Source organism: Sylvia atricapilla, chromosome 3 (assembly GCF_009819655.1).
Source record: "Sylvia atricapilla isolate bSylAtr1 chromosome 3, bSylAtr1.pri, whole genome shotgun sequence".
Taxonomy (NCBI): Eukaryota; Metazoa; Chordata; class Aves; order Passeriformes; family Sylviidae; genus Sylvia; species Sylvia atricapilla.
In genome coordinates, this window is record NC_089142.1 from 30,128 (window position 1) to 42,979 (window position 12,852).

Consider the following 12,852-nt stretch of genomic DNA (forward strand, 5'->3'; position numbering starts at 1 on the left):
AAAAATCAGACAAAATCGGCTCAAAACCCACCCAAACATCTACTCCAAATGGTCCCCAAATCAGCTCAAAATTCAGCCCCAAATGACACAAATTTCTCCCAAAATACCGCAAAAAATTACCTCACAATCAGCTCAAAAATCAGCCAAGATTGAGCCCAAAATGCAGCCAAAAATGGCCCCAAATAACCCCCAAATCATCCCAAATTTGGCTAAAAACTGGCCCAAAATGCAGTCCAAACTTCAGCCCAAAGAGTCCCAAAATCAGCCCCAAAACAAGCCCCAAATCACCCTAAATGTGGCTCAAAATTGGACTAAAATTCAGCCCAAAATTCAGCCCAAACAATCCAAAAATTAACCCCAAATTCTGCAGAAATTGCCCCCCAAATTAGCCCACATCACCTCCAAAATCTCCTAAAATTCAGCCCCCAAATCTGCCCAAAATTCAGCAAAAATTAGCCCAAATTGTCCCAATTCCAGCCAAAAAATCAGACAAAACCACTTCTACAATCAGCCCAAAACCCACCCAAACATCTACTCCAAATGCTCCCCAAATCAGGCCAAAATTCAGGCCCAAATGACCCAAATTTCTCCCAACAGAGCCCAAAAAAATACCTCAAAATCACCCCCAAAACCACCCCAAATTTGGCTCAAAACTGGCCCAAAAATCAACGAAAATACTCCCCAAACCAGCCCCAAAACCAGCCTCAAATTAGTCCACAAACCAGTGTGAAAATACAGCACAAACTCACCTCAAAATTCAGCCAAAAATGACCCCCAAAATAAGCCCACATCACCTCCAAATTCTCCTAAAATTCAGCCCCCAAAACAGTCCAAAATTCAGCAAAAATTACCCCCAATTCAGCCCAAAGTTTCCAAAGTTCAGCCCAAAATCAGCCGCAAATTCAGCCCAAAAACAACACAAAATTACCCCCCAAATGCCCAAAACCTACTGAATATTGTCCCAAAACTCTCCCAAAATTATCCTAAAATTACCCCCAAAATTCAGCCCCAAAATCTATAAAATCAGCCCTAAAAATGATCCCAAATTCAGACCCAAAATCAGTGAAAATTCACCCCAAAATTGACCTCAAATTAAACCCAAAATTGTTTCAAAATTACCTCAAAATTCAGCCCAAAATCAGCCAAAATCAGCCCAAAAACCACCCGAACATCTGCTCCAAATGCTCCCCAAATCAGCCCAACATTCAGCCCCAAATGACCCAAATTTCTCCCAAAAGAGCCAGAAAAATTACCCCCAAATCTGCTCCAAAATCAGCCCAAAATTCAGCCAAAAATGGCCCCAAATCACGCCCAAAATTGGCTTTAAATCAGCCCAATTTCAGCCCAAACAGTCCCAAAACCAGCCCCAAAAGCAGCCCCAAAATACCCCATAAATCACTGAAAATTCAGCACAAACTCACCTCAAAATTCAGCCCAAAATGACCCCCAAAATCCACCCACACCAGCTCCAAATTCTCCTAAAATTCAGCCCACAAATCAGCCCAGAACCGCCAAAAATTCGGCAAAATTACCCCAAAATTTAGCCCAAATTTTCCAAAATTCAGCCCAAATCAACCTTTCCGAACATCCTCTCGAATAAACGGCCCAAAAGACCCACAACTGCAAGAATTCTGCTTCTAACACATTCAAACCAAAAAAGCCTTTCTTTTAAGCTAAGTTCCAGTATTTTTCGTATTTCTGATTTTTATATTTTATTTATCGTTATGATTTTTCTTTTATATTCATATCTTTGTCTACCGTATAGAATACATTATAGTATATTTAACATATAATTGTATAAGCTGACTTATTTTTATTATTGATATTTTTTGTATTTTATATTTCTATTTTTGTCACTTTTATTTTTCTATTTTATATCAAGTCGGCTAAAGTCGTCTGGGCTCGGCTGCCGGCCTCGAGTCGGCGATTTTGGTCAGACGTCGGCTATTTTCGGCTATTGGGTGAAAGTCGTCGATTTTCGTCAGACGTCGGATCTCTTCGGCTGTTCGGCCACATTCGGGTGTTTCCGCCTTTCCTCGGCGCCATCTTGGTTGTGTCTGAAGTTACTTTTGGTCGCGTCGCCATGTCTATTGTGGCACTTTAAGGTCCCCTATAGCTGTTTACATAGTCGCCTGACTAAATCGACCGACTGAACCCAGCCGCGGCGCGGTTGAACCCACAGCTCACGTCCGCACTCTCTGGAAACGACGCGGAAAATTGCTCCCAGGCGGCGCCGTAGCCGGCTTTCGGCGCAGGCACTTGGGTAGACAAACATGAGGTCCTTGCAATTTTCCCGCCTTTTTGGCCGCCATTTTGGAAAGGTCGAGCACCGCGTGCCGAGGCCGCCATTTTGGTTGTGGCATCCCCCACTAAGGTCCCCTATAGGTGTTTACACAGGCGCCTGACTAAATCGACCGACTGAACCCAGCCGCGGCGCGGTTGAACCCACAGCCCACGTCCGCACTCTCTGGAAACGCCGCATAAAATTGCTCCCAGGCGGCGCCGTAGCCGGCTTTCTGCACAGGCAGTTGGGTAGACAGAACATGGGGTCCTTGCACTTTTCCCGCCTTTTTGGCCGCCATTTTGGAAAGGTCGAGCGCCGCGCGCCGAGCCGCCATTTTGGTTGTGGCACCCCACTAAGGTCCCCCTATAGGTGTTTACTCAGGCGCCTGACTAATCGACCGACTGAACCCAGCCGCGGCGCGGTTGAACCCTACAGCCCACCGTCCGCACACTCTGAAAACGGGACGGAAAATTGCCTCCAGGCGGCGCCGTGATCCGTGTCGCGCGCAGGCAGCCGGCTATCACGCACCCGGAGGTCCCTGCATTTTTCCCGCCATTTTGGCCTTGATCTTCGGACGGTCGGGCGGCAGCACTGCCCTCGAGCTCACAGCCCGGGGCTGCCGTGCGGCTCGCTGACGGGCACGGGGAGCAGCTGCAGTACCGCCCTCTGCCCACACGGTGGCAGCACCGCCTTGAGCGCAGCCCGGGGCTGCCGCGGGCTGGAGCTGCAGTACCGCTCTCTGCCCACACGGTGGCAGCACCGCCGCACAGCCCGGCCCGGGGCAGCGGCGCACAGCGGGAGGCAAAGAAGCGCGCGGCCAAAAATGCCCTTCCGAACATCCTCTGGAATAAACGACCCAAAAGACCCCCAACCGCAACTGCAAGAACCCAGCCATCAGCCAAACTGAAACCAAAAAAGCCTTTCGTTTAAGCTATGCTCCAATTTTTTTGTATTAATTTTTTTATATTTTATCATCATTACCATTCGTCGTTTTTATTCATATCTATGTCTACTGCATATAATACGTTATAAATATATTTAAGATGTAGCCGTATATATTGTACTTATTTTTATTATTGATATTTCTTATTTTTCTATTTTTATCTTTTTTTTTAAAATTCATGTTTAACATATTAACAAATAAACAGTATTTTAAACTAGATGAAATCATCAACCTAACACATCAGAACCACACTTAATGAGGATTAAATGCACCTGGGTCTCTAAGGGGTCAAGATGTAATTTTTATTTGAAAATTACTGGCATATTTTCTCTTTCAGTGTTTTGTTCTTGGGGGAGTGGTTGTGAGGGGTTTTTTTGCTTTGTTTTGGATTTCTTTGTTAATAAAAGTTATAAATAACGAGTCCAATTTCATTTAAAAGTGCCAATTCATTATTAGAATTTTGTGAATCAGTATTTTGTGGAAAAAGCCAACAGCAATGGGACAGCATATAGCCCCCGGGATTAAATGCTGGGTGCACACCTCAGGTGTGACTGCAAAGCCGCACCCCTCCCCGCTCACAGATTCTGCCCCAGACAGTCTCTGCTTGAGGAAAGAGGTTGCCTCTTTCTCTTGTCTACTCTGCAGCTGTTTTCAAATCTACATTTCTTTTCTTTTCCTCTGCTGCTCTGCTGATTGGGGCTCGGGGCAGAGCCGATACTTCTGATTAGTTTTTCGGGAACTCGGCATACCCACGGCCACGGGGCAGAGTGTGGATAAAGGCTCAATCAGGCGAGGAGCATTGAGTCATTAGTAATGTCATCTCAGGAGAAGGCCCATCTCCTTCAGGGAACTCCTCCCTTTATTTTGTAGATGGGGGGTTAACGTCATCCTGGAAACAATCACGGAGCTGCAGAATACTTTTATTTCAAAGAGACATAGGCATTAGATATCGTACGTGTTTTATACAGAATGTTTTACTAAAAGAACAAATTAATTCCACCATGGCTATAATAATAAACAAGGAGGTTCGGGGAGTTACAAAAGAAAGCGTCGACTTTGTTTTGTGGCTGCCTCTGAAATACACCCCGACATCAGGCTGCTGCTGGCAATTCTGTGCACGGGTGGGACGAGACCTGTTCGGGGGCTGAAAGGAATAAAACGGCCCCGGGGGGTTCAGGGCTTTCTCCGTTCAGCTGTTTGACCTGAGCAGAAAACACGGAGCTTTTGCTGAACTGCGCCCTCCATTCTATCCACACGTCCAGGGCACGGGGAGGTCGTTTCTCAACTTCTTTCTTGCCAGCAGCCAAACTTCCACAGCCCCGGGGACAGAAAGAGTCTGGGGAAAAAAGGAACAGAGAAAACATGAAAAAATAAAACAAAAATACATCATATAAGAAACAAAATTAAATATAAAAAGGAAATAAAATTTAAAAGTAAAAAAATAAAATTAAAAATAAAAATAAATAAAATTGAATAAAAAACTAAAATTACTTTAAGTAATTAAAATTAGGTAAAAAATAAAAGAAAATTAAAAATTAAAATTAAAAATAAGAAAAACGTTTTAAAAACACAATACTAACAAAAATAACACAAAAAAACCCATAAAGAAGACAATATAAAACATAATAAATAAAATACAAAATTAAATAAATGCAGCTCTGCCCTCATGCCCCTGCCTAACACAGCTCCAGGAGTTTCCTGGATTAGGCTGCAATATGGAAAACAAACCCAGTGCCTCCCACAAACTAAGGTTTTCTAGACAATGCCCAGTTTTGCTTGCAAACAAATTCTATCTTAGCGGGAAGCTCACTTTGGACGAGCATCCACACGTGTGCCAAGGCAGGAAAGAACCACCTCACTGTGTCCCAGGAACAGCAGCCAGGCCAGGACTGAAGTTTTAAGGGGATCCATGGAATTACAAATGCAGCAAATTGAACTTTACAAAGAGATGAATCATGGCCATGAAACACTTGGCAAGTTTTGCTGGGAATTCACAGAATTCTGTGGGTACGGTGCTGAACAACGCCTGATTTACCAACATTAATGTGGTAAAGTTCCTTGGAAACGTGCCCTAAGACATACCAAAATCCCAATCAGGATGGAAAACTAGCATTTGCAATAAACATTCCCTTCCTAAAACCAGAGAGAGGAGAAACATCAAATAAAAGGAAGGAATAATACCAAAATCCCAGCTTGCCTGGAAAACAAGCTCACAAATTCCTAACACTGAAAACTTTTGGCACAGTCATCGAGTCAGGGGAAGTTCATGGAATGATGATTTAAAATCTGCTTCCTCTGCTCTGATTTTAAAGGGAAGTGGGAATTCAACAGGTCTACTTGCTCCTATCCAAGAGTCACCTGTAGTTTGTGGGAGTAGATGCAAAGAAACTCCAGACTCACTTGTATTTGACATCTGAAACTCTGTAGGGCAGGAATGTGTGGGGCAGAGAAACGAGGTCAGGATGTGGGGCAGGATAGGTGTAGGGCAGGATTATGTATGGGGCAGAGCTCAGGGAGAAAATCAGGGGTCAGAAAAATCCATGGGGCAGAGATCTGTGGGGCAGGAATGGGGGAAGGAACGTGTGGGGCAGAGCTGGGGGAGAGAAACAGAGCCAGGAAATCTACGGGGCAGGAAAATCCTATGGGTCAGGAATCTGTGGGGCCAGAATGTCTGGGGCAGGGAACATCATTCCCACACATTCCCTGCCCCACAGATCACAATCGTGCCCCACATCCTGACCCCATTCCAGTCCCATAGATTTTCTAACCCCTTTTTTCTCCCCAGCTCTGCCCCACACATTCCTGACCCTGTTTTTCTTCCCCCAGCACCGCCCCACACAGCTCCTGGGGAGACCTGTTGTCTATGAAGTTATGTCTTAAAAATGAAGTTTTTAGTTTAGTAAAGATCAATTTTTGCTGCTAAAAATTAAGGAGGTGGCATGCTGGTGCTGGTGCTTTAACCTTCTGACATTAGAGGGTATTTGCAGTATAAATTCATTATTGAAGCAGCTAACTTCAAAATAAGACTTAACCACACAGTTAGCCAACAGAGAGTCTCAAAATCAAGATATAAATCTCACAGCTATTAAAAAAAATGCTGTCTTTGGAGCCTGTAACTTACCAGCCCCTCATGTTTTCAAGAAGAAAATGCCAACAATATGACTTATTCCATAACTATTAATTTTAACCAAGTTGATGATTAAAACCTAGTAGAAAGCTTAAAAAAACTAAAAAAAAATTTAGAACTCCAGGACAAATCTACTCATTTTCCCAAGTACCCTCAGCGGGGAGCTGTGTCAGGCCCAGGTGTCTGGTCCCTGGGCTGCTCTGCCAGGGATTTTATCCCTCTGCATCTGAAAGAAAGTTCAGACAAAAGTCAAAGTGCTGCAGGGTAACTTGACAGCTCCAGACACCTCGTGGCAACCTGGGAATACCCTCCAAAGGCCAGCTACACCCTACGTCACAAATTCCAACTCCCCGGGCCTTACCCTATTACCCCTACACCCAGACTGAGCAGCAAGGCAGAGCAGCTCCGGGCCAAACACACACAGACAACCGTGACACAGGGCAGGACAAACGAGGGGACACAACAGGGACAGAAATCTCTTGGCAAGAAGAACGACCAAGAGAACTCGGGATGAGATGACCGAGGTAAGACTGAGGGTGAGCTGACCAGGCTCAGAGAACCCTGCAGCAAGAAGATGACAATGGGATGATTATCCCAAGAACCAAGAAGATGGATGCCCGAGAGTCCTATGGTCAGAATCCTCTACCTATCTTTGCATTCCTAAAAGACCTAATCCTCAAGAATGGATCGTGGCAGTGCACAGCTGTGGACACAGCTCAGAACAAGACCTGAAAAGGCACCAGACCGGATGCTTGTGAAGAGAGATGGATTCTGGTGCGTGTCTGAGCAGCCGAGTCAAAGGCACCTGGCCGAGGAACGCAGAGACCAGAGATGCTGAGAGCGATGCCAGGGTTTTGATAAGGCCCTCGAAGGGCTAAGGGATAAGACATGAAAGACAAAACACCCAAAACACACAGAGGGCACAACAGACAAGTGACACGACACACGCCAGGACTGCTCTGCCCTGCTGTCTCTTAGTCAGCTGCAATAAAGAAAATCAAATAGCAAAGCATAACCTTAGCAGCAGATCAGCCAAAATCTGCCAATTCTGCTACTCACCGTCCCCTAAGCATGCCTGGGTCCTCGGGCAGCACGCTCTGGCTGTGCTCAGAGGCTGACTCTTGCGGTGCCAAGGTGTTGGAGGCATTACTGGCACTGAGCTCAGCCACCATTAGGGCTGTGAGCATCCCTGGTTGCAGCAGGACAGGGATCGCAGGATGGACATCCCCAGTCAACTCCACCCTGAGGACTCTGTCCCCCCACTGTCACTTCCTGCCTAGCCCTAGCCTTACTGCCTGCACCTCTCAGGGCTTCTGGCATCATTGTCCTGCATTACAGCTCCTGCCTGCACCTGCCCTCAGGTAAACGCGGCTGGTAGCGGTGCTGTGAGGGCTGGTACACCTGTACTCTGACTTCTATCCTAGCCTGTACCCCTGATTTTCACTGTGTGCTCTAGCCCTTGAGTCCTTTACTGCTCAAGTCCTCCCTCAGTCTCTGTGTGTCACTGCAAACTCCTCCTGCTGAACCCTACTGCCCTACACCTTGGAACCAGCGATGGTCCTTTACCAGGATGCTCCAAGGACAGGCATCCCAGGGTGAGCCAGGCCAGGAATCCCCCACCGCACCCCAACCCTGCGGACTCTAAGCGAAGGCCAACAGTGTGAAGCTCCCCAGAACACAGAGATGGCTCTGAACTGCCCTGCCCAGCAAAGGCTCCGGTGCTGCTGAGGAGAAACCCTCTCCCCCTTTACTGCCGAGGGGTCCATCACGCTAGGGCCCTCCCCTCTAAAGAACCTCAACTTGCCACCTGGGACTGAAAAGGTTTTTCCCCTTGTCCCACCCACGGCTCCAACACTTAGCTTTTGGAAGACAGGCAGACAAAATCCATCCTTGACAGAAATGAACGTGTCGGCACCGTGGACGTCGAGACATTCTCTGCATCCGCTTACGCGCTGCCGTATCCAGACTTGACCTCCGCGCCTCCTCACGCTACCTAGGGTCACAAACCAGAAAATGTGACTATCCTCCTCCAGAAGACTAATCCCCAGGGCCCTTCCACACCACCTGTCCTGCCTCCCTCCTCAGATCTTCATTCCACTCCAGAGGCTGCCCGGAGGGTACCCGCAAAAGGAAAAGGTACACGCCTAGCCACTGCTGCACGCCGCTCACCTTAGGGGTCACCCTGCCTAAACGCCAACTCACCCCGCTCCCTCTATTCCTCGGCACGCCTGGGACAGCAGCAGCGCCTGCAGAGAAATAAAAAAGCAAAACAGCATGCTGAGTTACTGTGAAACAGCAACCTCCCCGGTCTGACTGAAGCATGCCACAAGGACAGCTTAAAGTGGCACCCATCTGGCCTCTGGCATCCTGGGCCTGCACATCTGGCAAAAGGACCACCTAAAATAACAAGAAAAGAATAGCAAATGCTTAGAGTTGCACCAGCAAGGGAGACCAGAGCAATAGCAAGTGCCTCTGTCCACCCATCACCGCTCACCGTGCCCACTTTAACTTGACTGCTGACATCTGGCTTCACCTCCTAAAAATAAAGACAAAGAACAGCGCTGTAAGATAACCACCATTTACATCTCCCCTGCAAACACAAACAATGACTGACCTTCTCGGGGAGCCCCCACACCCAGGATGGGCTGCTCTGCCATGGATTTTATCCAGCAGCATCTGAAAGAAAGTGAGGACACAGGTCAAAGTGCAGCACGGTAACTTGACAGCTCCAGACATCTTGTGGCAACCTGGGAATACCCTCCAAAGGCCAGCTACACCCTATGTGACAAATTCCAACTCCCCGGGCCTTACCCTATTATCCCTACATCCAGACTGAGCAGCAAGGCAGAGCAGCTCCGGGCCAAACACACACAGACACCCATGACACAGGGCAGGACAAACGAGGGGACACAACAGGGACAGAAATCTCTTGGCAAGAGGAACGACCCTGAGGACCAAGAGGACTCGGGATGAGACGACCGAGGTAAGACTGAGGGTGAGCTGACCAGGCTCAGAGAACCCTGCAGCAAGAAGATGACAATGGGATGAATTATCCCAAGAACCAAGAAGATGGATGCCCGAGAAGGCTACGGTCAGAATCCTCTACCTATCTTTGCATTCCTAAAAGACCTAATCCTCAAGTATGGATCGTGGCAGTGCACAGCTGTGGACACAGCTCAGAACAAGACCTGAAAAGGCACCAGACCGGATGCTTGTGAAGAGAGATGGATTCTGGTGCGTGTCTGAGCAGCCGAGTCAAAGGCACCTGGCCGAGGAACGCAGAGACCAGAGATGCTGAGAGCGATGCCAGGGTTTTGATAAGGCCCTCGAAGGGCTAAGGGAAAACACGTGAAAGACAAAACACCCAGAACACACAGAGGGCACAACAGACAAGTGACACGACACACGCCAGGACTGCTCTGCCCTGCTCACCTCAGCACAGGGATCAAAAATGAGATTTTCCCTCTCTGTAGCCTGAGGTGTCACATCTTGGACATCCCCATCTCCAAACCTGACTCAAAACTTCCTCCTGGTGACTCCCAGCACCACATTTGTATCCCCCCTGTGGCTCACAGCCCTCCACTTATCTCTCGGATGTCAGGGGATGACATTCCACGTCGGGTGCCAGAGAAGGCTGCCTCGCCCTCAGGGAACTTCCTGCTGTCTCTCAGTCAGGTACCATAAAGAAATCCAAACATCGAGGCATGATCTCGGCAGATCTGCCGGCTGGTCAGTGAGGGGGTCCCTGTATCATACAATGGACCACCTGAAACACACAAACAGTGATGGATGCTCAGAGCTGCACCAGAAACACCACTACCCTAACCACACAAATACATCAATTCCAAAAACAAAACCCCCAAAAATCCACAAAAAAACCCCAACTCTTATTCCTCATAGTCAAACCACCACATATAATAAAAATAACCTCATGCCCATTCCCCTTAAAAAACCTCCGAAATATCAACCCAGGACCTCCCCAACTCAAAGACCTGCCTCTAACCAAATAAAAAGCAGAAAACCCATGTCTTTTGAACTACATCAATTCACTAACCTCACACATCCAAACCACAGAATTTTAAACCCTTAGTCAGGACTAGTGCACCATACACACCAATCCCATCACTACATACAAAGTGAAAACCTCTTTTCTATTACTAACGTAACAAAAAAGCCACAACTTTTACTGCAATAAAACCTAAAAACACCTAATTAAAAAAAAAAAAAAAAAAAAAACAACCCAGAGGAGCAGCGAGAGCTGGCACCTGCAGCCCACGGGGCCTGGACCTCAGCATTTTATCAACACCAGAACAGCTGATAAGAGACCAAAGGAGCTCAGCTACAACCCACAGCAAGGACTTCCTGAATTTGCTACCTCACTTCAAAACAGCAAGTTGGATTATTTCATGTTATCCAGTCTTTATGCCTGTGCACACTTTGTTAAATAAATGGTTTGTTCCACTTTTCCCCAAGGAAGTTCTTTCCCAAAACAATTTAGAAGAAAGATACTGTTTGGGTTTACTTTCCAAAAAACACCCCTACAAAAGTTTCCTCCCGAATTTACCCTAAACCACAACAACAACAAACAAATCAAACTACACAACAACAAACAAATCAAACTACAAAAATAAAAAAACCCACATACTTAAATTAACACCACCAAAAAAAATATTCCTAACCTGATACATCCATAATGCCTCAAAACCATCAAAACAAAAAGACCACCTATAAATACACAGAAAGCCAAAAGACCCGTTCAACTACAAACAATACCTCCTCAATTACCCATAACTATGGAATATATACTGTTGTCCAACAAGACAAATGAGTAAATCCCTGTAACACAATAAACAATAATCCAATTGTAAGTATTGGAAACCTTAAAAATTAACTACATCACACTACCTCAAACCCACCAAAACAAACACTACACACTCATCATGGTAAAAGTCTCCACCATTTCTCACACCACAGCCAACTACATCATAAACCTTAGAAAACATATCCTTGGAAAACATAATACCCCACCCAAAAAAATTCAACAACAAAACTCAGTTCAAAAGTACTCTGATCAACACGTAAACTAAGAAACCTTACACAAAATAAATAGACCAAAATCCTCATCATACACCATCTACGAGCAAAATAGAGCTATACAACAAACTATTTAAAAACACCTTAAAACCACTAAGCAGAAAAAACTGGTCCAAGCCAATCTCAATGCTTACACACAATAAACAAAACCCCAAAACCACATATCCCAAGTCTATAAAAAAGGCTATTTAAATTAATTCTTCCTCAAATACAGACAAATGCACACAAAAAGTTATCTTCACTCAAAAAACAAATGACACATAAAAACACCAAATAATCTAACAAAACACTTCATACCACCCAAAACAGTAACACTGAGTGAAAAACACATCGAAGTACCCCTCTGTATTAAAACTCCAAGTCAGGAGGAATTCCATGCAGTTTAAACACAGACAAGAACAAAACAGCAATTTCTTCATTCAACTTGAACTCCTTTTACCTTCATAACCCCTTCTCCTTCTGGGAGCACCGGGGAGGAACTCACAACACAAAGCTGAAAAGGGAAAAGAGAAAAATCCCCCTCATAAACCCACACTGACTTACCTGGTACTTGGCATGAAGGTTTGCTCCTCAGCACCCCCTGAAACAATAATCCCACCTGCAGGTCCTCTCCCAGACACACCAAGAGAATCGCATCGTCACGACACAAAGCAGCTCAGCAAAACCACCCATCCTCACAAAACCCTCCTCAGGCTGCCCTCTTAAACCGTCCCCAGCAGGGACTGTCCCCTATTATCCTTTACAGCTCACACCTGAGGCTGCTCTGTCCCCTCCTCATCCTTTACAGCTCACACCTGGGGCCGCTCTGTCCCCTCTCATCCTGTGACAGGTCACACCTGGGGCCGTGTGTCCCCTCACCATCCTGTGACAACTCTCACCTGCAGCTGCTGCCACCCCGAGTGTGACGGCGGGGGCAGGACGGGGCCGGGGCCGGTGCTGGGGAAGAGGAGCCGGGGAGATCGGGGCCAGGATCGGGGCCAAGATCGGGACCAGGGCCAGGGGATCGGGGCCGGGGCCAGGATCGAGGCCAGGGCCGGGATCAGGACCGGAAAAACAACAGCAATAGAGTTTCAAACGTGGCCAGGACGCCCTTGCTTCAGGCAGACTCAAGTGCAGCTCCCAGGCAGAGAGGCCGGGCCGTGCCTCGGGCAGCTCCGGGAATCCGGGATTGCCCGTGGGATCCAAGGGCCGGAAAAGCGCACCCACCTGCCGGGTTCAGTGCTGGGACACGGCGAGGCCTCGGCTCAGGGGCAGAAGTTGGAGCCGGGACTGCAGGAGAGCACCCCAAAGCCCCGTTAAACATCCAGCACTGCACGCAGCACGCTCCAGCAGAAACTCGGGTGGGATCCAAGGCCCCCGGACGCTCCGTGTTCCTTGCCCTCGGCAGCTTTGCCAGGGCCTCCC

General features: G+C 47.2%; 3 long non-coding RNA genes across 3 annotated transcripts; all 3 read right to left on the bottom strand.

Moving 5' to 3' along the window:
* Positions 1–491: 491 nt before the first annotated feature.
* Positions 492–1,522, bottom strand: LOC136358339 (uncharacterized). The gene is made up of 3 exons (XR_010743061.1): positions 1,422–1,522; positions 773–1,264; positions 492–646 (listed from the first exon to the last, which is right to left on the bottom strand). It is a non-coding gene; the product is annotated as an uncharacterized lncRNA (long non-coding RNA).
* A 2,661-nt stretch (positions 1,523–4,183) lies between these two features.
* Positions 4,184–6,459, bottom strand: LOC136358600 (uncharacterized). Its single transcript, XR_010743145.1, has 2 exons — positions 6,349–6,459; positions 4,184–4,563 (listed from the first exon to the last, which is right to left on the bottom strand). It is a non-coding gene; the product is annotated as an uncharacterized lncRNA (long non-coding RNA).
* A 1,755-nt stretch (positions 6,460–8,214) lies between these two features.
* LOC136358599 (uncharacterized) lies at positions 8,215–8,940 on the bottom strand. The gene is made up of 3 exons (XR_010743144.1): positions 8,849–8,940; positions 8,524–8,751; positions 8,215–8,347 (listed from the first exon to the last, which is right to left on the bottom strand). It is a non-coding gene; the product is annotated as an uncharacterized lncRNA (long non-coding RNA).
* Between the last annotated feature and the right edge of the window lie 3,912 nt (positions 8,941–12,852).